Consider the following 24,867-nt stretch of genomic DNA (forward strand, 5'->3'; position numbering starts at 1 on the left):
CATTTAACTTCCCTGAACCTCAGTTTCCTCCTTTATAAAATGACCCTCAAAAGATCCATGTGAGGATTAAATAAGATAATGCATGCTCAGAGCTTATCACAGTGCCTGGCACACAGTAGGCAAGTAATAAGTGTGAGCTCTGATCAGTTACTGCATGCCTACTGTGCACTAAGCAATGTGTGAAGATCTCCCTTCGTTGCAGGACTCCTGTTCCACAGCTGTGACAGATGGGGGTGGTAAGGGCTCAGCCTTCCTTATTAAAACAACCACCTGCAAAGTGACAGTTCCCCCAGGAAGCATCACTAGGCTGTAGCTGTGCCCTCAGTTCTTCCCTGCTTCTTCCTCACTATCCTGGGGGTCTCGCCCTTGGATTCCCCTTGCCACTCTCATGCTCCTCCTTCCTAGTCCCCCTGACTTGGGTCCAGTTAGGTACAAAAATGCCTTCTGTGTTTGCCCTTAGCACAGCTGGGAAAGCTGACATTTTCCAAGAAAACTTTACTAATCACTAAGGGGAAATAAAAAGGAAACAATTATAGAATAAACAAGCAGCATAAAATAGATTTCTAAAACAGAGGTTTCTGATCCTTTAATCCCAGTAAAGGTTGCAAAGAACCTTACAAGGCTCCAATTCCCCTTGTAACTACATTCTGATATAGTCCCTAAGAAGACAGGTACATTTATTCATTCATTTAACAAATTGTGATGAGTGCCATGAAGGCCACAAAACCAGGTATTGTAATCAAGTTGACTGGGCTGGGGTGGAGGAAGTCAGAGGTGCTTTTTGCGATGGTATTTGTGCTGAAGTCTTAAGGAAGAGAAGGTGCTTGCCTAGTGAAGACCTGGGATAAGAACATTCCAGGCAGGAAGAACAGCAAGAGCAAATGCCTTGAGGCAACTCTGAGCTGTGCATTATAATAATAATGCTCACTATGTTCCAGGAACTATTTGAAGAACTTTTCATATGCAAACTCACTTAATTCTCTCAATTAGGCCAGTTAGTATCTATGAGCTAGGTACTATTATTATTTCCATTTTACAGATGTGAGAAATTGAGGAACAGAAACCTGAAGTTGCCCAAGGTCAAGAGTTACTAAGTGGTCGCTCCAGAATCCAAGTCCAGGCAGTGTGACTCGAGTCCATGCTCCTAACCACTACTCTACATTGCCTGGAGCATGGAGAGAGCAAAGGTGAGTGTGGGGTGAAAGGAGGCTGGGGAGGCAGATGGGGGCCAATCCAGGTGGGGACTTCATAGGTCTTGGGAAGGAATTTGTCTTTATCCTAAGACCGGTGAGGAACCCCTGAAATATTTTGAGCAGAGGAGTGACGTGATCTGGTTTTCATTTTCACAAGATCACTCTGGCTTCTTGTTGAGAGTAGACTGTAGGAGTAAAGGTTGGAGTCAGCAAGACCAGCTAGAGGCTACTGCAGTCATTCAGGTGGGAGATGAGGAGGACCTAGACTAGGATGGTGGTGATGGAGAGAAATGGAGGGATTTAGTAAATATGTTGGAGGTAGAGTTGATGGGACCTCCTGGTGAACCAGATTGAAGGAGGTTAAGTGCAAAAAGAGGAACAAATCAAAGATAACTGATAGGTTTGGGTTTGAGCAACTAGATGGATGGTGGTACTTAGCTTCTCTTTGCTCTTTACCCATGTGGATTTTGGGTGCCATCTTGCCTTCCTGTTCTCTAGGAACTGTTCAGCCACTACCTCTTGTTCTTTTCCATGACAAATGTCAATGCTTTTTTCCAGAATGCTCAGAATGCCCCACGTTCTCCCCACTCAGTTCTAGTGTTCAATTGGAGCCAACACCTAGTTCAGAATTAGTTTTCATGGCAAACATTGCTAGTTAACACCTTCAAGAGTTCTAAGTTCACCCCTAAAGTATTCTGCAATGACTCCTTCAGGTAACTCCATTTCCCATGTATAGGCAGATAAGTATAAGTATAGCATGGAGGATGAAAAGAAAGCATAGCATGGAGGATGAGGTCATTGGCTCTGGAGTCAGATACATATTCAAACTCCTGCACCACCACCGATCATTTGTATGCCCTTAGGCAAGTTACCTAACCTCTCAAAGCTTCAGTGTCCTCGTCTGTAAAATGGGTATAATATCTTTTCCATTGTTAAATGAAAGAATGTATATAAAGTGCTAATTATAAGTACCCAGCACATCATATATATTGAAATTTGTCTTTGTTATTATTACTATGATTTTTCACCTACTAGTTTTAGTCCTGTCCTGGAAGCAATATAATAAATATGCATCCTCTTCTTCAAGGCAGCATTTAGCATATGTGAAGAATTTCCATCTTTCTGAATCTACCCTTCTGAAAAAGGTCTGATTCTTTGATTTGTTCACAGGGTGAAACATTTCCAGATCCCTCTACATATCCCTCTACAATCCCGTAGCTTATTCATAAGAATATTGTGAAGAACAAATGAGGTAATGTTAGTGGAAATACTTTGTGAACTGTGGAAGAGCTAAGTAAATGTTTGTATTCCTTAAAACTGATATATACGATAGATAATGATTCTATCCTTATTTGCATATGAAAAATTGGGGCACCAAAATTGAACTGAGACAAATTGTGAAGTTCTAAATTTTAATCTTATGTTATTGAAAGAAAAACTAGCAATGCAACCACATTGCAGGAAACTAGCTCAAATGTTTGGTTAATTCCCAGGACATATATACTGTGGTTTCAAATGTTTATTACCTAGCCTAGAATTCAACCTTGACATGCAGAGTACAAATGTCATACTTAATTCTAGATTTACAAAGTTAACTCTCCTCTATAACATAGATAAAATAAAAAGAACATGGAATGCTTTTGTGCCAGGTTCTGTGCTAAATCATATATTTATCTTAAAAAAAACAAACTAAATATATACCACCAATTAAAAGACAAATATATATGTTACACCTATTAATGAAAATTATTCATAGATTTATAACAAAAAATCCATGTTTTAATTAAAAAATATATCCATGCTTTACGTGAATGTTAAAGAAGAACTGTTTTAATTATGGTTGTCGCAGGTTGATTTAAAGTTGTGAACTAAAATGTCTGGCCATCTCCTTCATCAAAGTCTTAAATGTTTGAGGTTCGACTTCATCATCAGAGTTAGGGAAATACCCTTTCTGCTTTCTACAAAAATGTTTCAGCATTCTTTGTATTATTGAAGTGGCTCCAAAAGAAACTTTTTGCCATTTAATAGTTCTAGAAAATAAATTTAGCAAAGTATTAACAACTGATAAATTTGGTTGAAGGTTATATTCTTTAAAATTTTTTGTAGTTTTAAAATTTTCAAAAGGAAAAGTTAGGGAAACATAAAAGTAAAAATTTTAATGAGCCATAAAAATTTCAGTGCATATTAAAATAATTTAAAAGTTAGTATATAAATAAATAAAATATAAATGATTTGGAAAAATATAGATTAAATTTACTTTGAAATGTATGGATTCAAAATTAACCTAAAATAATATTTGAAAAAATGCATTTTTAAGAATTTTACTAAACTACATTTTTTGCTCCTTTTAAAAATACTTAATATCCCTCAGCTCTGCAGTCTTTGCTTCCCCAGATATTCATTGAGCACCTCCACTGTGGCTAGTAATTGTCTAGATGCTCTGTGAGATACAAAGATCTATAAGACACGGCCTGTGCTCTCAAGGAATTTACAAGCTAGAAGTAGAATCATATTCTTCAAAAAGCCTTCACAGTGTAAACAGAAAGTATAAACTTATAAAAGAAAGCAAGCAAATTACTCCAGAAGTCCACGTTGTAATATTACCAGCCCTGATTCTGCTGTTGACTTCTTTCTCTAAAGGAGAGATTCCTATCATTGCCTCTTCATCCTCTTTGTCTGTCTCTTTCTCTGCTTCCTCCTTCTCCTCCATTTCCCTCCTCCTTTTTCTTCATTGTTCACCTCATCACATTTTCATTCATATTTTTTAAGTGCTTGCAAACAGTTCTTGATTCTTAAAGTTATTTACCATTTTTATGCTTTTAAATGGTAAGAAGGACAGAAGCACAAACTATAACTGACCTAGGAATATTAGAAACATTTTTAAAGAAAACAATAAAAACAACATTAGCTTCACATGACCAATGCTTTTTCCATTAAATAGTGTTTTATTACTTTAGGTAAATTGATCCAATAAGACGTTAAGACATCTGTAAAAATCTCATAGTAGAGAACTTCCTGTGTGAAAAGAATGCTTCCTTTATGGTCCCCATCACTTACTCTCCTGTGTCCCTGCCTTAACTCTGTTTTATGAGGATACTGCACTTTAAAATACTCAGAAATATGGGTTGAGAGGTATGACTTTTGTGTATTAGCAACAATTATCACAGAATATTATTTCTTTCATCAGCCTGCCTCTTTTCACTGCTCTGGGGCCTTTTTGGTTGCCAAGAAAACACAGTGATCTAATACCTGCTCTCTGGTGTTTGCATTCAACCATAGAATGACGCTCCCTTTATGTCAGCAAAACATGGGGGTCCAGGAACAACAGCAACAAGAGGGGCGCTGAGGGTTTAGTGTGATTACAAGATTCAAAGCTGAGGGATTCTTTAAGGGAGGAATGGAGAGAATAACAATGAGAGGTAAAGAGGACATCTACTCCATCTCCTTACAAGCCTTGGAGATCTTTCCATGTCGACATGTGTAGATCTACTTATTCTATTAATCTGCTGCATACTATATAATGTGGATAGGTCATAATTTATTTAGCCTTTCTAGCAGCTAATGAATATTTAGGTTATTTCTAATTTTTTTTGATATCACAAATAATCCCATGCAGTTTTTTACTAATGTTCTTGCATAGAAAGAACATGCTTTTCCCTCCAGGGGGGAAAAAAGTGAAGGCTTCTCTATATTTTATCCTGTGATTGAAGATCACAGAGTGTCAGAACTGCAAGGGACTTTAGACGTCTTCCCTTTTCTCCTCAAACCTCTAATACCTCTTCTCGCATCCTCATTCTCACCTAATGACCTTGTTTCCTATTTCCTTGAGGAAATAGAAGTAATCAGAAGCGATCATCTACAAGTTCCAAGTACTCTATATACACACCTACCTGCAGCTTCTATACCCCTGTACTTGGTCTTGTCTCCAGTTATAATGGATGAACCATTTGTGCTACTGGCTAAGGACAATGTCTCCTCATACACAACAGATTCTTCTTTCCTTGCATACTCAAACACATGGGTGTAACAAATCTCGCCTCTCCCTCCTGCATCATCAAATTTTCTCTCTCTAGTGGGTCATTCCCATTAGCGTACAGTCATGTTGTTATTTCTCCCATCTTAAAAAGTATACTCTTTCTTGACCCTACTTCCTCTTCTAGATACTACTCCCACTTCCCTACTCTTTTCTGCAGTAAAATTTCTCAAAGGGACTCAAATTCTCCTTTCATTCTGTTTTCACCTTGATTCACTCAGGCTTTTGTCCCCACTACTCTGCCAACACTGCTTATATCAAGCTCACAAGTGAATTCCACCAATGGTACTTTTGAATCCTGTTTCTTGACCTAGCAGTAGCATTTGGCACAGGTGATCACTTCTTCCTACCTTGACACACTTCCTACTTGGCTTCCAGGATACCACTTGTAATGATGTCCCCTCTTTCATTCTTAACATTGATAATTTATATCTTTGTTCTTTTTTCCTGATCAATCTATATAAAGACATCAATTTTATTGATCTTATCAATGAATCAGCTTTTGGTTTCATTGATTTTCTCTATTGTTTTTCTATTCTCTATTTCATTGATTTCTGCTCTGATGTTTTTTTTTCCTTTCTTCTGCTTGCTTTGGGTTTTCTTTGCACTTTTTCTAGTTTCTTAAGGTGCAAATTGAGGTCATCGATTTCAGACCTTTCTTCCTTTTCTAATATAGGTGTTCAGTACTATACATTTCCCTCTAAGTGTTGCTTTAAGGGACAACCCATAAATTCTGATATGTTGTATTTTCATTTTTATTCAGTGTAAAATACTATGTAATTTTTTGGATTATTTTCTTTGATGTATTGGTTATCTAGAAGTGATTTTTTGTTTTGTTTTCTTTTTTTTTTTTTTGGTTTCCAACTATTTGGGGGTTTTCCAGTTAACTTTCTGTAACATAGTTTCCATTTCAATTCCATTGAGTCAGAGAACAGACTTTGTATTATTTCACTCCTTCTAAATTTATTGACATCTGTTTTATGGCCTAGAATGTGGTATATCTTGGTAAATGTTCCATGTACACATGAAAAGAGTGCGTATTCTGCTGTTGTTGGGTAGAGTATAATATAAATGTCAATTTGGTCAAGGTAGTTAATAGTGTATTTCCAAACTACTGTATCCTTGCTGATTTACTGTTTACTTATTACATCAATTATTGAGAGAAGGTTATTGAAATCTCTAACCATAATTGTGGCTTTCTCTATTTCTCCTTGCAGTTCTATCCTTCTCCAATTTTCTCCTTCACACTCTTTTTCAAAATTATCGTGAATATTCTTGGTGTGTTATTCTTAAATATGGATTTTAGATTAGCTTGTTGAGTTCTATGAAAAACCCATGTTTGGAATCCATTTAAATTATAGATTATTTAGGAGAAGGAATTCTTATCTTTATGATATTATATCTTCTTATCCTTGAATACAGTATTTTGCTCCATTTATTTAGGTCTTCAACTCGCTTTTTTATAACTTTTATTATTTTTTATGTAAAGGCTGAGCAAAGGAAATCCATTCACCAAATCCATACGGAGTCCCCATTATGCATCAGGAACTTTTCTAGGCCCTAAGGATCCACTGAAAAGTAACCAAAAGCAGACATGATCCCTGTCCTCCTAGAGCATTGTATTTGGGGGTGCACTGAACAAGCACACAATAAAGAAGTAACAGATAGAATAATTTCAAAGAGTGACACATGCTCTGAAGAAAACAAAACCGAGTAATGCAATGGAGAATGATGGAGGAAGGTTTCATTAGATTGAGTGGTCAGGAGAGCCTCTCTGAGGAGGTAAAATTTGAGCAGAGACTCAAATGACAAGAAGAAGCCAGCCACAAGAAATCCTAGGAAAAGAAAAGTGCAGGCAGAGAGTACATCAAGCACAAAGGACCTGCTGAGGAAATATAACAATGTCAATACTTCTAATAATAAGGGCCGGCCCTGTGGTATAGCAGTTAAGTTTGCGTGCTCCGCTTCAGCGGCCTGAGGTTCACAGGCTTGAACCCCGGGCACGAACCGATACACTGCTCGTCAAGACACACTGTGGCAACGTACCACATATAAAAAAGAGGAAGATTGGCAACAGATGTTAGCTAGGGCCAATCTTCGTCACCAAAAAAAAAAAATACTTCTAACAGGGGGCCGGCCTGGTGGCACAAGCAGTTAAGTGCGCACGCTCTGCTGCGGCAGCCGGGGTTCACCTGGTCAGATCCCAGGCGCACACTGACGCACCGCTTGGCAAGCCATGATGTGGCGGTGTCCCATATAAAGTGGAGGAAGATGGGCATGGATGTTAGCCCAGGGCCAGTCTTCCTCAGCAAAAAAAAGAGGAGAATTGGCAGATGTTAGCACAGGGCTGAACTTCCTCACACACACACACAAAAAGTACTTCTAACAATAATAGCTAATGTTTGTTGACTGTGTCATTTGTATTGTGCCAGGCACTATTTCAAGTACCTAACTTTTATTATATCATTATTAATAGACACAGTAACTCTATGAGGCAGATACCAGTTAGTAAATGCCAGAGCAAGACTTTAAACCCAGGCAGCCTGGCTTTCAAGCCCTTCTTCTTAACCACTATGCATTACTAATCTCCCCCTTAAATACAAATCAGGCTGAATTGTATGGGCTAAATTTAGTGGTAGGACTTGGGGTTATAGAGGGAGCATTTCAATAAGACCCCTCCTGAGTGATGCAGAGACTTCAGAGACCACACACAAAAAAGAACATAGACTTTAGAGAATTTATTCAGAAAGGTCACTAAACAAACATGTTACAACAACAAATAGGAACAACAAGAAACTCTGGGAGGGGAGAGAATCAGATTTCCAGAGTTGTCACATTATATTGTTTAAAATGCCCAGTTCGCAACAAAAAATTATGCGGCATCTAAAAAACAAGAAATTATGGTCCATACATAGGAAAAAACATAATTAATAGAAACTGTCTTTGAGGAAGTTTGGATATAGGATTTACTAGACAATGACTTAAAATCAGCTATTTTAAATCTATGTAAGAACTAAAGGAAACTGGCTAAAAAATTAAAGTATGAGAAAGATGTCTCACTAAATATCAATAAAGGGACAAATTATAAAAAATGAACCGGGCCGGCCCCATGGCTTAGCGGTTAAGTGCATGCGCTCTGCTACTGGCGGCCCGGGTGCAGATCCCGGGTGCGCACCGACACACCACTTCTCCGGCCATGCTGAGGCCGCGTGCCACATACAGCAACTAGAAGGATGTGCAACTATGACATACAACTATCTACTGGGGCTTTGAGGAGAAAAAAAAGGAGGAGGATTGGCAATAGATGTTAGCTCAGAGCCGGTCTTCCTCAGCAAAAAGAGGAGGATTAGCATGAATGTTAACTCAGGGCTGATCTTCCTCACACACACACAAAAAATGAACTGAATGGAAATTCTAGAGATCAAAAGCAAGAATAGGGCCGGCCCCGTGGCTTGGTGGTTAAGTGAGCGTGCTCCACTGCTGGCGACCCGGGTTCGGATCCCGGGCTCGCACCGACGCGCTGCTTCTCCGGCCATGCTGAGGCCGCGTCCCACATACAGCAACTAGAAGGATGTGCAGCTATGACACACAACTATCTACTGGGGCTTTGGGGAAAAATAAATAAATAAAATCTTTAAAAAAAAAAAAAAAAAAAAAAACAAGAATAAGTGTAATGAAAAATTCACTAGAGGAGCTTATCAGCACATTTGATTAGGCAGAAGAACCAGGGAACTTAAGTCATTTCAGATTATCCAGTCTGAGGAACAGAAAGAAAAAAGAATGAAGAAAAATGAACAGAGCTACAAATAACTCTTAAAACTCAACAATAAGAAAATGAACAATCCAATTAAAAATATAGGTAAAATATCTGAATAGACACCTCACCAAAGAAGATACCCAGATGGCAAATAAGCATCTGGAAAGATGCTCAACATTAGAGAATTAGGTCATTAGGGAATTGCAAATTAAAACAACAATGAGATACCATTACATAACTACCAGAATGGCCAAAATTCAGAACACTGACAACACTAAATGCTGACAAGGATGTGGAGCAACATGAACGTTCATTCAGTGCTGGTGGGAATGTAAACTGGTACAACGATTTTGGAAGGCAGTTTGGTTGTTTCCTACAAAACTAAACATTCTTTTACAATATGATATAGCAATCACACTGCTCAGCATTTACCTAAAGGAGTTGAAAACTTATGTCTACATAAAAACTTGCACATGCATGTTTAAAGCAGCTTTATTCATCATTGCCAAAACTTGGAAGCAACCAAGATGTCCTTCAGGAAGTGAATAATTAAATAAACTGTGGTACATCCATACAGTGGAATATTATTTAGTGCTAAAAAGAAATGAGCTTTCAAGCCACGAAAAGACATGGAAGAACCTTAAATGCATATTACTAAGTGAAAGAAACCAATCTGAAAATGCTGCATACTGTATGATTTCAAGTATATGACATCCTGGAAAAGGCAAAACTACGGAGACAGTTAAAAGATCAATGGTTGCCAGGGGTTAGGTGGGACAGAGCAAGGGATAAATGGGTAAAGCACAGAGGATTTTTAGGGCAGTGAAAATATTCTGTATGATACTATAATTGTGGATACATGTCATTATACATTTGTCAAAACCCATAGAATGTATGAGCGTACCCCAACAAACTATGGACTTTGGATGACTATGTATCAGTGTAAGTTCACTGATTGTGAGAAATGTACCACCCTGGTGGGGGATGTTGATAGTGGGGAGGTTGTGCATGTGGAGGGTGGGAGGGGGAGAGGCTCTATGGGAAATCTCTATATTTTCTGCTCAATTTTGCTGTGAACCTAAAACTGCTTCAAAGATAGTCTATTTTTTTTATAATTATATTTATTTATTTATTTTTCCCCCAAAGCCCCAGTAGATAGTTGTATGTCATAGTTGCACGTCCTTCTAGTTGCTGTATGTGGGACGCAGCCTCAGCATGGCTGGAGAAGCAGTGCGTCGGTGCATGCCCGAAATCCGAACCTGGGCCGCCAGCAGCAGAGCGCGCGCTCTTAACCTCCAAGCCATGAGGCCGGCCCAAAAGATAGTCTATTAAAAAAATAAAATTGCCCATGTATTTTCTATCTCTCTTGTTAAGTGCATATATGTTTATCAGTGTTATATTTTCTTGAATGATTGACACTTTTATCATTATAAAATGTCATTTTTGTTTGTAGAAGTGATTTTTCTCTTGAATTCTATTTTGTGTTGTGTTAGTATAGCCACTCCAGCTCTCTTCTGCTTACTGTTTTCATGGTATATCTTTTTCTATCATTTTACTTTCAACTTACTTGTGTCTTTGAATCTAAAATATGTCTTTTATAAACAGCATATAGTTGTATCATGCATTTTGTATTGATTCTGCAAACCTCTGCCTTTTAATTGGAGTGTTTGATTTACATTTAGTACAATTAGTATAATTATAAACTATAATTTAGTTTAATTGATTTACATTTAGTATAATAAGGTGGGATATACATCTGCCATTTTTCTATTTGTTTTCTATATGTTTTACTTTTATTTTGTTCATTTATTCCTCCATTAGTGTTTTCTTTTATGTTAAATAGATATTTTCTCATCTACTATGTTATTTTATTTTATTTTGCTGGGGAAGATTTGCCCTGAGCTAACATCTTTTGCCAATCTTCCTCTTTTTTTTTTTTACATGAGCTGCCACCACAGCATGGCCACTGACAGATGAGTGGTGTGGTTCCGTGCCCAGGAACCGAACCTGGGCCACCGAAGTGGAGCGCACCAAACTTTAGCCACTAGGCCATCAGGGCTGGCCCTCATCTACTATTTTAATACCTATGTCATTTACTTTATGGCATTTTTTGAGTTATTTTCTTAGTGATTGCCCTGGGAATTGTAATTAAAATTTTACTATAACAATCTAGTTCAGATTAATACCCACTCAATTTCAATAGTGCATAAAAACTTTGATGGTACATATCATCTTTCCCTCCCTCCTCCTTTGTGATGTTACTGTCATACAAATTATAAGTTTATCCATTGTGTGTCTATCAATATATACTTATAATTATTACTTTATGCAGTTGTCTTTAAATCAGATAGGAGAAAAAAATGTTACAAACAAAAAATACAATTCAATAATAATGTTTGGAGACTTCAATACCCACATTCAATCATGGATAGAACAACTAGACAGGAGATCAACAAGGAAATAGAAGACTTGAGCAACATTATACACAAACTAGAACTGACGTAAATCTATAGAACACTCCATGTGACAATGACAGAACATATATCCTTTTCAAGTGCACATGAAAGATTCTGTAGAATATACCATAGGTTAGGCCATAAAACAATAAATTTAAAAAGATTTAAATCATAAAATGTACTGTGACCACGATGGAATAAAATTAAAAATCAATAACAAGTATGTAGAAATTAAAGAACACACTTCTAAATAACCAATAGGTCAGAGAAAAAATTGCAAGAGAGATTAGAAAATACTTTCAGACGAATGAAAATGAAACACAATATACGAAAATTTACGGGATGGAGCAGTAGTAGTGCTAAGAGGGAAATTTATAGTTGTAGCACATATATATTTTTAAAAACTCTCAAATCAATAACCTAAACTTCCACCTTAAGAAATTATAAAAGATGAGCAAACCAAACTCAAAGCAAGCAAAAGGAACGCAATAATAAAGATTACGGTAAATGAATTTAAGAACAGAAAAACAATAGAGAAAAGCAACAACACTGAAAGTTGGTTCTTTGAAAAAAATAAACAAAGTTGACAAATCTTTAGCTATACTGACAAAGAAGAAAAGTGAGAAGAGACAAATTCCTAAAATCAGGAATGAAAGAGGATATATTACTACTGCTTTACAAAATAAAAAGGATTATAAGGGAATACTATGAATAGTTGTATGCCAACTCATTAGATAACCTACCATACGACCCAGCAATTTCACTCCTAGTTATATACTCAAGAGAATTGAAACAGAAATGGAAACAACCCAAAAGTCCACCTAACTGATGAACAGATAAACAAAATGTGGTATATACATATAGTGGAATATTATTCAGCCATAAAAAGAAATAAAGTACTGATACATTCTACAACATGGTTGTACCTTGAAAATGTTATGCTGAGTGAAAGAAGCCAGACACAAAAGGCCACATGTTGTATGATTTTATTTATATGAACTCTCTAGAAAAGGCAAATCCATAGAGACAGAACGGAGATAAGTGGTTTCAAGGGGCTGGAAGTAGGAGGCAATGGAGAGTGACTGCTAAAGGTTTGGTGTTTCTTTTGGGGGTGATTAAAATGTTCTAGAATCAGACAGTGGTGATAGTTGCAGAACTCTGTGAATATACTAAAAACCACTGAATTGTACACTGTGAAAGGGTGAATTTTATGGTATGTGAATTATATCTCAAAAATTTTTTCAGATACAAATGTGTAAAGCCAGACTGCTCGGATTTGAATTTCAGTTGTTGACAATATCATTCACCTTAGTTAGGTTATGAATTAGTAACCATGGTAGATTAAATAATTGGTTCCAATTTTTCATTACATCAATAATGGTATTATACACCCATGCACTTGCCATTGCATTATGGTGGGAAGATTATACTTTCCTACATCTTGACTTTGAGCTTGGTCATGTGACTTGCTTTATCCAACAGGATTTTAGAAGACATGATGCCAGTAGAACAGTTTAGAATATGCTTAGACAGTCGGACTTGCTCTCTTGTGATTCTACCACTGCATGAGAAGAACATGCCACCGATACCTGATGGCCTTCCATCCTAGGCCCTAGAAAGAGATACATGGAGCAAGGCTGCCCCATTGACCTGCCAACTTGAAAGTACAAAATAAATGCTTATTACTAAATGCCACTGAGATCTGTTGGCTGTTTGTTACACTGCCAAAGATGACAAATGCATGAACAAATAACCCAAGGATTTTGGTGGCTTATAATCGCAAAGGTTTAATTCTTAGTCATGTAATGTGTACTATCTGGGTCAGCTTCAGTTCTGCTCCATCTGTCTTCATTCTCGGATCCAGTATGAAGGAACGGCAACTCTCTCAAACACTGTTGGTCTCATGGATGAGAGAGAAAAGAACACGGTGAACGCTGAGCTAACTTGAAGGTTTTTGTTCAGAACATTTTACTTCTGTTCGCATGTCATAGGACAAAGCAAGTTCCATGGCCAAGTTGGATGTAAATGGAGAGGGGAAGAGGCACCACAAGTAACTTGGCCAAGGCTGATAGTAACAAGGAGGAGCACCTAATATTTTAAATACTAATATAATCCAGTACAGTGACCTTGAACATGTTATTTGACCTTTTTGTGTCTTGCTTCTCTCATCTCTAAAATGAGAATAATAATAGAACCTACTCCACAGGGTTGTTAGGAGGATTATAAGATTTATACTGGTAGAGCACTTAAAATAGTGCCTGGAACATAGTAAATGGTGTATAAGTGTTTGTTAAATAAAAACAAATGAAAGATTTGTCTATACAATTGTTTCCTCTTGCCATGGTGAAAATAATATGTTCAGATTCATCATCACATGCCTAGAAAGAAAGGTACTTTATTTAGAGGCATTTAAAACAAGACATTTCTATTTTTAAAAGTTTGATTTTAAAATGAAGCCTTAAAAAGTTGTTGTCTCATTGCTTAAACTCACGTAAAGATGTTCCTATCATGGGCTTGCAGTCAGATTAGTTCTGTTTGGAAAAAGGGAGAAGAGTTTCTGTATGGTAGGAATAGGACAGCAGGTGGTGGTAGCATAAAACAGAAGAGAAGCTTCTCAGCTGAAAAAGGACGGCAGCCAAAAGGTCCAAAAAGCTGTTCACAGCTGTGATGGAAAGAGTATCACAGGAAGCCAGGTGTATAAGCTGCTATCTGAGTTGCCACCACCCGAATAAAAGGATTTCTACTCACATTATGCTTTTCCCTTTTTTCCTGCTGTACTCTGAGTGCTCGGTTGTATATTTTGATTGAAATACTCTGCTCACTCAGCAGGCCTGTTAATCCCCTCCAGGAACACTGAACATACACCTGGGATTTGCTAAAAGCATTGAAAGTTTTTTTTCCTCAGTCACTTTGTTTCTTGAGTTAAAAAAAGGCAATAATTGATCCACATCTGAAAATAAATTGGGGAAAAAAGGTAACAGACAAATGCAGCCTGTTCAGCACCTCTTCCAATTTCTACCAAAATAACAACTACTTGTATGAAGATTAAGAAAGGGAAGATCTAAATATTTTTTTCTTCTAGACCCTGCCCTGCACAAAAAGAGAGCTTAATAAATGCCTATGATATTACACTTCTCCTTAAGTACTTTATACATCTTTTCTTTGATGTCCTAGGATCTTTAAGGTGCTTTCCAGTCCTGGAGATTCTATACTGGGTATAAATATAAAGCTTCCCTGTGGGAGTGGGGGGGCGGATCTCTAATTTCCTCTGTCTCTAAGCATTTATGCTCTACAGTCTTAAATTAGAATGAAGTGATCCATTTCCATTAGAATGAGTTGATCCATTTTCCAGCTTTGCTGGAAAGTCTCACTCTATTTCCAAACATCTGTAGACCAAAACCATGTGCCACAGATTCTACTGACCTCTCCAGCCCCGAGAGTTAACAGTAAGGCTACAGTAACTAATATAGCTGATATTCATTGAGCACTTTTAACATGTGCCAAGCACATGCATTATTTCACTTAATCTTCTCAATGAGTTAGGATTCATCATTTCCATTTCACAAATGAAGAAATGAAGTCCCCAAAGCTAATGTAAATTGCTCAAAGTTAGCATACGGTGCTGATTGAGTACATGGCTTCTTGAAATTAGACAGCATGGTTTAACTTCTGACTTTGCTACTTACTAGCTATTTTAACTTGTGTAATTAATTTGCCCTTCCTGTGCCTCAGTTTTCTCATCTTCGAAAAGAAGATGATATTGATAGTACCTACCTCTTAAGATTGTTGTAAGGATTAAATGAGTTAATTAAGAGTTAAGTGTAAACTGTGCATGGCATGTAGTAAGCATCATAAAAATGTTTCTAATTCAACACCCATTCAAACTCTCAGAAAAGTAGGAATGGAGGGGGAGTCTCCCAACTTGATAAAGAACATCTATAAAAAACCTACAGCTAACATCATATTTAATGGTGAAAGACTGAATGCTTTCCTTCTAAGATGGGGAACTAGGCAAGGATGTCTGCTCTCACCACTCTTATTCAACACAGTACTAAAAGACCAAACCACTGTAATAAGGCAAGCAAAGTGAATAAAAAGTATGCAAATAAGAAAGGAACAAATAAAACTGTCCCTATTTGCAGATGACATGATTGTCTATGTAGAAAATTCTCAAGGAACACACAAAAAACTCCTAGAACTAATAGGTGGGTTTAGCAAGGTTGCAGAATACAAGATCAACATAGAAAAATCAATTGGATTTCTATATAGAGTCGTGCGTGGCTTAACGACGGGGATATGTTCTGAGAAATGCGTCGTTAGGTGATTTTGTCATTGTGCAAACATCATAGAGTGTACTTACACAAACCTAGATGATATGGCCTACTATGCACCTAGGCTATATGGTACTAGACTTATGGGACCACTGTCGTATATATGGTCCATTGTTGACTAAAACATCATTATGTGGTGCATGACTATACTAGCAATGAACATGTGGACATGGAAATTAAAAATTGCAGTACAATTTACAATCACTAAAAAAGGAAAATACTTAGGTGTAGATCTAACAAAACATATATAGGATTTATATGATGAAAACGACACAGTGCTGATGAAATAAATCAAAGAAGGTCTAAATAAACAGAGACGCATATTATTTTCATGGAATGGAAGATTCAAAAGAGTAAAGATGTCAGTTCTCCCCCAAATTGATCTACAAGTTGAATGCAATTCCTATAAAACTCCCAGTAAGAGTTTTTGTAGAAATAGACAATAAAATTCTAAAATTTATAGTAACAATCAACAAAATGAAAAGGTAATCTAAGGAATGAGATAAAATACTTGCAAATTGTATATCTGATAAGGGGTTAATATCCAAAATATATAAAGAACTCATACAACTTAATAGCAAAAAAAGCAAATAATCTGATTTAAAAATGGGCAGAGGAACTGAATAGACATTTTTCCAAAGAAGACATACAAATGGCCAACAAGTACATGAAAAGGTGCTTGACATCACTAATCATCGGGGAAATGCAATTCAAAATTACAATCAGCTATCACCTCACATCTGTTGGAATGGCTATCATCAAAAAGACAAGAGATATGTGTTGGTGAGGATGTGGTAAAAAGGGAACCCTTGTGCACTGTTGGTGGGAATATAAATTGGTACAGCCACTGTGGAAAACGGTATGCAAGTTCCTAAAAAAAATAAAAATAGAACTACCATATGATCCAGCAATCCTACTTCTGGGTATATATCTCAAGGAAATAAAAACACTATCTCAAAGAGATATCTGCACACCTATGTTTATTGCAGCATTATTCAGAATAGCCAAGATATGGAAACAACCTAAGTGTCCATCAATGGATGAATAGATAAAGAAGAGGTAGTATATATACACAATGGAATATTATGGAATGGAAGAAGGAAAACCTGCCACTTGAGACAACATGGAAGGACCTTGAGGGTATTATGCTAAGTGAGATAAGTCAGACAGAGAGAGACAAATACTATATGATATCACTTACATATGGAATCTAAAAATGCCAAACTCATAGAAACAGAGGAGAATAGTGGTTGCCAGGGGCTGGCTTGGGGTGGAGGATGGAAAAATGTTGGTCAAAGGGTACAAATTCCCACCTATAAGATGAATAAGTTCTGAAGATCTTATGTACAGCATGGTGGGTATAATTAATAATACTGTATTATGTACTTGAAAGTTGCTAGGAGAGTAGATCTCAAATGTTCTTACCACAAAAAAGAAATGGTAATTATGTGACATGATGGAGGTGTTAACTAACACTATGGTTGTCATAATTTTGCAATATATGTGTATCAAATCAACAAGTTGTACACCTTAAACTTACACAGTTTTATATGTCAATTATATCTCTATAAAGCTGGAAAAAATAAAATTTATAAAGAAAGGCAAAGAAACTAGAATAGCTAAAACAATTTTGAAAAATAAAAAAAGTGTAAAAAATATTCTACTCAATATTAAGGTTTTCTATATAGCTACAATAATCAAGACTGAGTGGCATTGGTGGAGAGACAGACATATAGATTAATGGGACAGAATAGGTAACCCAGCAATAGACCCACACAAATATGCCCAACTTATTTTCGACAAAGATACAAAAGCAACTCAATGAAGTTAGGAAAGCCTTTTCAACGAATGGTGCTGAAGCAATTGGATACCCATTGGCAAAAAGAGGAACAATGACTAATACACTATATTTCAAAATCAACTTGAAATGGATTATAGACTTAAATGTAAAACAATAAAAAACTTTTAAGAAAACAGGAGAAAATCATTAGGACCTAGGGCTAAGTGAAGAGTTTTTAGACTTGACACCAAAATTATGGTACACAAAAAGAAAAATTGATATTTTTGACCTCATAAAAATCAAAAACTTTTGCTATGTGAAATACTCTATTAAGAAGATAAAAAGACAAGCTACAGAGTGGGAGAAAATATTTGCAAGCCTCATACTAGCAAAGGACTAGTATCTAGAATATACAAAGAACTCTTAAAACTCAACAATAAGAAAACAAACATCCCAATTTAAAAACGGGCTAAAGATCTGGACACCTCACTAAAGAAGATATGCAGATGGCAAATAAGCACATGGAAAGATGTTCAACATCATTAGCCATTAGGGAAATTAAAATCACAATGCGCTATCACTAAACATCACTCAGAAGGGCTAAAATTAAGAAAGCAGCAACACCAAATGCTGATGAGGATATGAAGAAACTGGATCACTCATACTTATTGTTGGGAATGTAAAATGGTACAGCCACTCTGGCTAATAGTTTGGCTGTTCCCTTCAAAACTAAATATGAGCTTGCGATATTACCCAGATATTGTACTCTCAGGCATTTATTCCTAATGAAAACTTATGTTCACAAAAAAACCTTTACACAAAAGTTCATAGAGTTTTATTCATATTAGCCTCAAGTTGAGGTAGCCAAGATATTCTTCAGTGGGTATATAGTTAAATTGTGGTACATCCATAGCATAGAATACCACTCAGCAATAAAAAGGAATAAACAATTGATACAAGCAACAATCTGGATGTATTTCCAGGGATTTATGCTGAGTGAAAAAAGCCGATCTCAAAAGGGTGCATACTGTATGATTCAGTTCACATAACATTCTTGAAATAACAAAATTATAAAGATGGGAAACAGATTAGTGGTTGCCAGAGGCTAGGGATGGTGGGAGGGGTGCTGTGTGTGTGATTGTAAGAGCATGAGAGAGATATTTGATTGCAGTGGAAAACTGGATGAAAAGTACACAGGACCTCCCTGTACATTTTTTGCAACTTCCTGTGAATCTACAATTATTTAAGAGTAAAAAGTTTTTTAAAAGTTTGTTAAACAAATAAAATGTTGGGAACAAAGCCAATTCTAAAGTTAAGCTGTATAATAACAGTGAGCAGCTACTGAGTGTTTAGGCCAAGTTCTGTTAATTTACTTGCCAGACATAACGCAGTTAGAAAGTTGTAGTGCAGGACTAGAACCCAACTTTGGTTCCAAACGTGCACTTTTAACCACTGTATTGACTCTCTGAATCATATGGGAGGGGGAAGATCATGACATGAGTGGAGGGAAAGAATTGGAATATGAGACAAACTAAAAGAGAGAAAAAAAGGACAAAGTGGCAAATTTAATTCATTGTAGTCAGGGAGATGAAAATTTAATCCATAATAAGATGCCATAATACACCTATCAGATTGACAAAAACTAAAGTCTGACAATACTAACTGTAGCCAGGTTGCAGAGTACTGGGAACTCTTCTACATTGGGATGGGAGTGTAAATTGGTACAGCCATTTTGGGAAATAGACACTGTCTAGTGAAGTTGAACATGTGCATAACCTACATGTAGCAATTCCACTCCTCGGTATAGATTATGAGAAACTTGTGCACCAGGTGATATTTTTCTAGATCTTTGTTTATAATAGCAAGAAAGTACAACCAATGCAATTTCCCAGCAGTGCTATAATGGATAAATAAAATGTAGTATAGGAAATGAGATAGAGGACTTGAACAATAAGATGTATCGGACATATATAGCAATGAGACCTATCAAACATATATAGGACAATCCACTCAACAACAGCAGAATAAACATTCTTCTCAAGTACGTATGGAATATTATCCAGGATAGACCACAAAACAAGTCTCAACAAATTTAAAAGATTGAGATCATGCAAAGTATTTTTTCCAACTACAGTGGAATGAAGCTATAAATCAATAAGAGAATAAAAACTAGAATACTCACAAATGTGGAAATTAAACAATGTACTCTTTTTTTCCCCCCAAAGCCCCAGTACATAGTTGTATATCCTAGGTGTAAGTCCTTCTAGTTCCCCTATGTGGAACGCCACCTCAGCATGGCTTGATGAGTGGTGTGTAGGTCCACGCCCAGGATCCGAACTGGCAAACCCTGGGCCACCAAAGCGGAGTGCATGAACTTAACCACTACACCACCAGGCCAGCCCCTAAACAATATACTCTTAAAACCCAAATGGTCAAAGAAGAAATCACAAAGGAAATTAGAAAATAGAGACAAATGAAAATGAAAACACAACATATCAAAACTTGTGTGATGCAGTGAAGGCAGTGCTCAGAGGGAAATTTACAGCAATACACCCCTACATTAAAAAAAGAAAGATCTCACATCAATAAACTTTAGTCGTTGAGGAACTAAAAAAACAGGAGTAAACTAAACCCAAAGCTGGCAGTAGGAAAGGAATGATAAAGATTAGAATGGAGATAAATAGAATAGGGAATAGAAAAACAATAGGGAGAATCAACGAAAACAAAAATTGGTTCTATGAAAAGACTGTCAACCTTAAAAATAAAACAGCCAGTTATTTTACCAGCAAAATGAGTTTATTCAGGAATAGCCAAAGAATTGCAATTTGGGATGTGCATGCTATGGCAGACCATAGGCAAATCCAACAAACAAGGGAGAGGAACATTATTTTATAGAGAAAAAGGAGGAAGTTGGGAAGGGGTTGTTTTGAAAGAAAGTTCATTGGAGAAAAGCAAGAGTTCAGAGTGGTGATGGTTTCTCATTGGCTGAGTTGCTGGGGTAGTCAATTTTTGTTTGGGATGCAATGTACATTTCTTCCTATAATTAATGATTCTTTCCTGTTGAGGACTTCTGTTGGGGTCTGTAATTGACTATCTTTCCTGTAATTGACATCAAGTGGTACTGCATGGCAGCTCCCCCTTCTGGCCTCCTGACTCCATTTTAAATTAAGTTTCTCTTTATTAATTTTCACAAGACCAATACAATTGGCAAAACTTTAGAAAAACATTCAGACAAAGAAAAAAGAATACACAAATAACTAAAATCAGAAATGAAAGTGGGGACGTTACTGCTGACCTTACAGAAATAAAAAGGTTAAAAGAGAATACTATGAACAATTGTACACCAACAAATTAGATAACCTAGGTGAAATGGATACATTCCTAGGATCATACAAATTACCTAAACTGACACTAGAAGAAATGGAAAATCTCAACAGACCTATAACAAGAGATTGACTCAGTAATCAAAAACCTTCCAAAAAAGAAAATGAAAAAAGAAAAAAAAGATGGGTTCACTGGTGAATTCCACCAAACATTTAAAAAATAATTAACACCGATCTCTATCAAAATCTTCCAAAAAATAGAAGAGGAGGGAACACTTCCTACCTCATTCTATGAAGTCAGCTTTACACTGATACCAAAGCCAGATAAAGAGATCTCCAGAAAGAAAAATTACAGACTAATACCCCGTATGAGTAGAGATGCAAAAATCCTCAACACAATACTAGCAAAATGAATCCAACAGCATATTGAAAGAATTATACACCCTGACTAAGTGGGATTTATCCTACGAATGCGAGAGTGGTTCAACATAAGAAAATAAATGAATGTAATACACCACACTAATACAATGAAGGAAAAAAACTACATTATCATCTCAATTGATGCATAAAAGGCATTTGACAAAAGTTGCACACCGTTTCTTGACAAAAACATTCAGAAAACTATGTGTAGAAGGGAACTTCCTCAAGACGATTAAGGGCATTTATTAAAAAACACACAGGTAACATCATACTCAATGGTCAAAGACTGAAAGCTTTCTCCCTAAGCTCAGGAACATTACAAGGATGCCCATTTTCACCATGGCTATTCAACATTTTACTGAAAGTTCTAGCCAAAGCAATTAAACAAGAAAAATAAATAATAAGAGGCATCCAAATTGGAAAGGAAGAAGTAAAACTATCTCTATTTGAATATGACCTGATCCCATATATATTGAAAACCCCGAAGAATTCACAAGATAGCTACTAAAGCTAATAAACAGATTCAACAAAATTGCAGGGTGCAAGATCAACACAGAAAAATCACTTGTGTTTTTATACACCAGCAATGAACAATCTGAGCAGGAAATTAAGAAAGCAATTCCATTTAGAATAGCATGTAACTGGGCCGGCCCTGTGGCTTGGTGGTTAAGTGCGCGCGCTGCAATGCTGGTGGCCCGGGTTCGGATCCCGGGTGCGCATCGAGGCACCACTTCTCCGTCCATCCTGAGGCCGAGTCCCACATACAGCAACTAGAAGGATGTGCAGCTATGACATACAACTATCTACTGGGGCTTTGGGGGGAAAAAATAAAATAAATAAAATCTTAAAAAAAAAAAAAAAAAAAAAAAAAAAAGAATAGCATGTAACTGAATGAAATACCTATGAATAGATTTAGCAAAGGAGGTGAAATACTTGTACACTGGTAACTAGAAGACATTGCTGAAAGAAATTAAAGAAGACCTAAATAAATGGAAAGACATTTGATGTCCATGGGTAGGAAGACTTAATATTGTCAAGATGTTAATACTACCCAAAGTAGTCTACAGATTCAATGAAAGACCTGTAAAAATCCCAACAGCATTTTTTTTCCAGAAATGGAAAAGCCAATCGTCAAATTCATATGGAATGACAAGGGAGTCAAATAGGCAAGACAAGCTCATAAAAGAACAAAGTTGGAGGTTCCACACTTCCTGATTTCAAAACTTACTGCAAACCTAAAGAAATTTTGAAAAGCATGGGACTGGCATAAGGATAGACATATAGACAAGTGAAGTAGAATGGAGAGTCCAGAAATAAGCCCATACATTTGTGACCAATAGACTTTCAACAAGGGTGCCAAATTCATTCAACAGGGAAAGAGCAACCTTTTCTGCATATGGTTCTGGGACAACTGGATTTCCACAAGCAAAAGAATGAAGTTTGACCCCCTACCTTACAACCTACACAAAATTAACTCAAAATGAATCAACCACCTAAAGGTAAGAGCTAAACTATTAGAAGAAAATATAGGGGTAAATATTCACGGCCTTGGATTTGGCAATGGATTCTTAGATATAACACCAAAAGCATGAGCAACAAAAGAAAAAAAGTTAAATTGGACTTTATCAAAATTAAAAACTTCTGTGCATCAAAAGGCATTAGCAAGAAAGTGAAAAGACAACCGACAGAATGGGAGAAAATATTTTCAAATCATATATCTGATAAGTGTGCAGTATCAAAAATATATAAAGATGACATGGTAGTTCTATTTTTAATTTTTTCACAATGTATATCAAACATCAAGTTGCACATCATAAATGTATACAATTTCAATTTGTCAGTTATACCTCAATAAAACTGGGGAAAAAAAGAATATATAAAGAACTCCTAAAACTTAACCAAAAACTTAACCCCAAATGGGCAAAGGACATGAATAGACATTTTTCCAAAGAAGATATACAAATGGCCAATAAGCAATGAAAATATGCTCAATATCATTAGTCGTTAGAGAAACGCAAATAAAAACAAAAATGAGATACCATGTGTCACACCTATTAAGATGCTATTACAAACAAATCAGAAAATAAGTGTTGGCAAGGATGTGGAGAAATGGGAACCCTCTACAATGGTAGTAGAAATGTAAAATGGTGCAGCCACTGTGGAAAACAGTTTGGCAGTTGCTCAAAATGCTAAATATAGGGGGCCAGCCCCATGGCTTAGCGGTTAAGTGCGCACGCTCCGCTACTGGCGGCCCGGGTTCGGATCCCGGGCATGCACCGACGCACTGCTTGTCCGTCCATGCTGAGGCCGCGTCCCACATACAGCAACTAGAAGGATGTGCAACTATGACATGCAACTATCTACTGGGGCTTTGGGGGAAAAAAAAAGGAGGAGGATTGGCAATAGATGTTAGCTCAGAGCCGGTCTTCCTCAGCAGAAAGAGTAGTATTAGCACAGATGTTAGCTCAGAGTTGCTCTTCCTGACAAAAAAAGAAAAGCTAAACATGGACTTACCATATGACTTAGCAATCCCACTCCTATGTATATACCCAATAGAATTGAAAACAGGGACTCAAACAGATACTTGTACACCAATATTCATTGCAGCACTATTCACAGTAGCCGAAAGATAGGAAGAACCCAAATATCCATGAACAGACGAATGGATAAACAAAATGTGGCAGATACACACAGTGGACTATTATTCAGCCATAAAAAGGAATGAAGTTCTGATACATGCTACAACATGGATGAACTTTGCAAACATTATGCTGTTTGAAATAAGCCAGACACATAAGGCCAAATATTGTATGATTCCACTTATATGAAATATCTAGAACAGGTAAAGTCATAGAGACAGTAAGTAGATTAGAGGTCAGCAGTGGCTGGAGGAAGGGGAGAACGGGAACTATCGCTTAATGGTTACAGAACTTCTGTTTGGGGATATAAGAAAGTTTTGGAAACTGACAGTGGTAATGGTTGTACAACATTGTGAATGTAGTCAATGCCACTGAATTGTATACTTAAAAATGGTTAAAATGGCAAATTTTATGATATATATAATCAAATTAAAAATGAGGTATAGGGCCAGCCCGGTGGCTTAGCGCTTAAGTGCGGGTGCTCTGCTACTGGCGGCCCAGGTTCGGATCCCTGGCGCGCACCGACACATGGCTTCTCCAGCCATGCTGAGGCCGCGTCCCACATACAGCAACTAGAAGGATGTGCAACTATGACATACAACTATCTACTGGGGCTTTGGGGAGAAAAAGGGGGAAAAAAAGGAGGAGGATTGGCAATAGATGTTAGCTCAGAGCCAGTCTTCCTCAGCAAAAAGAGGAGGATTAGCACGGATGTTAGCTCAGGGCTGATCTCCCTCACAAAAAAAAAAAAAATGAGGTATAATTGGGGCTGGCCTGGTGGCATAGTGTTTAAGTTCGCGCCCTCTGCTTCAGCGGTCCAGTTTGCAGGTTCGGATCCTGGGGACAGACTTACACACCACTTATCAAGTCATGCTGTGGCAGGCGTCCCACATATGAAGTAGAGCAAGATGGGCACAGATGTTAGCCCAGGGCCA

The 24,867-nt window shown here is 36.9% G+C and overlaps 1 long non-coding RNA gene across 2 annotated transcripts in view; it reads left to right on the top strand.

Annotated features, from left to right (window-relative positions):
• Positions 1 to 1,038: 1,038 nt before the first annotated feature.
• The window catches only part of LOC147911751 (uncharacterized), a 71,912-nt gene continuing 48,083 nt past the window's right edge, over positions 1,039 to 24,867 (top strand). For both annotated transcript variants that reach the window (XR_015550389.1, XR_015550388.1), the window contains exons 1-2: positions 1,039 to 1,187; positions 2,364 to 2,445. This is a non-coding gene — a long non-coding RNA (uncharacterized LOC147911751). The remainder of the gene's footprint in view (positions 1,188 to 2,363; positions 2,446 to 24,867) is intronic.

Source organism: Ceratotherium simum, chromosome X (genome assembly GCF_057802395.1).
Source record: "Ceratotherium simum simum isolate JZ-2026a chromosome X, ASM5780239v1, whole genome shotgun sequence".
Taxonomy (NCBI): domain Eukaryota; kingdom Metazoa; phylum Chordata; class Mammalia; order Perissodactyla; family Rhinocerotidae; genus Ceratotherium; species Ceratotherium simum.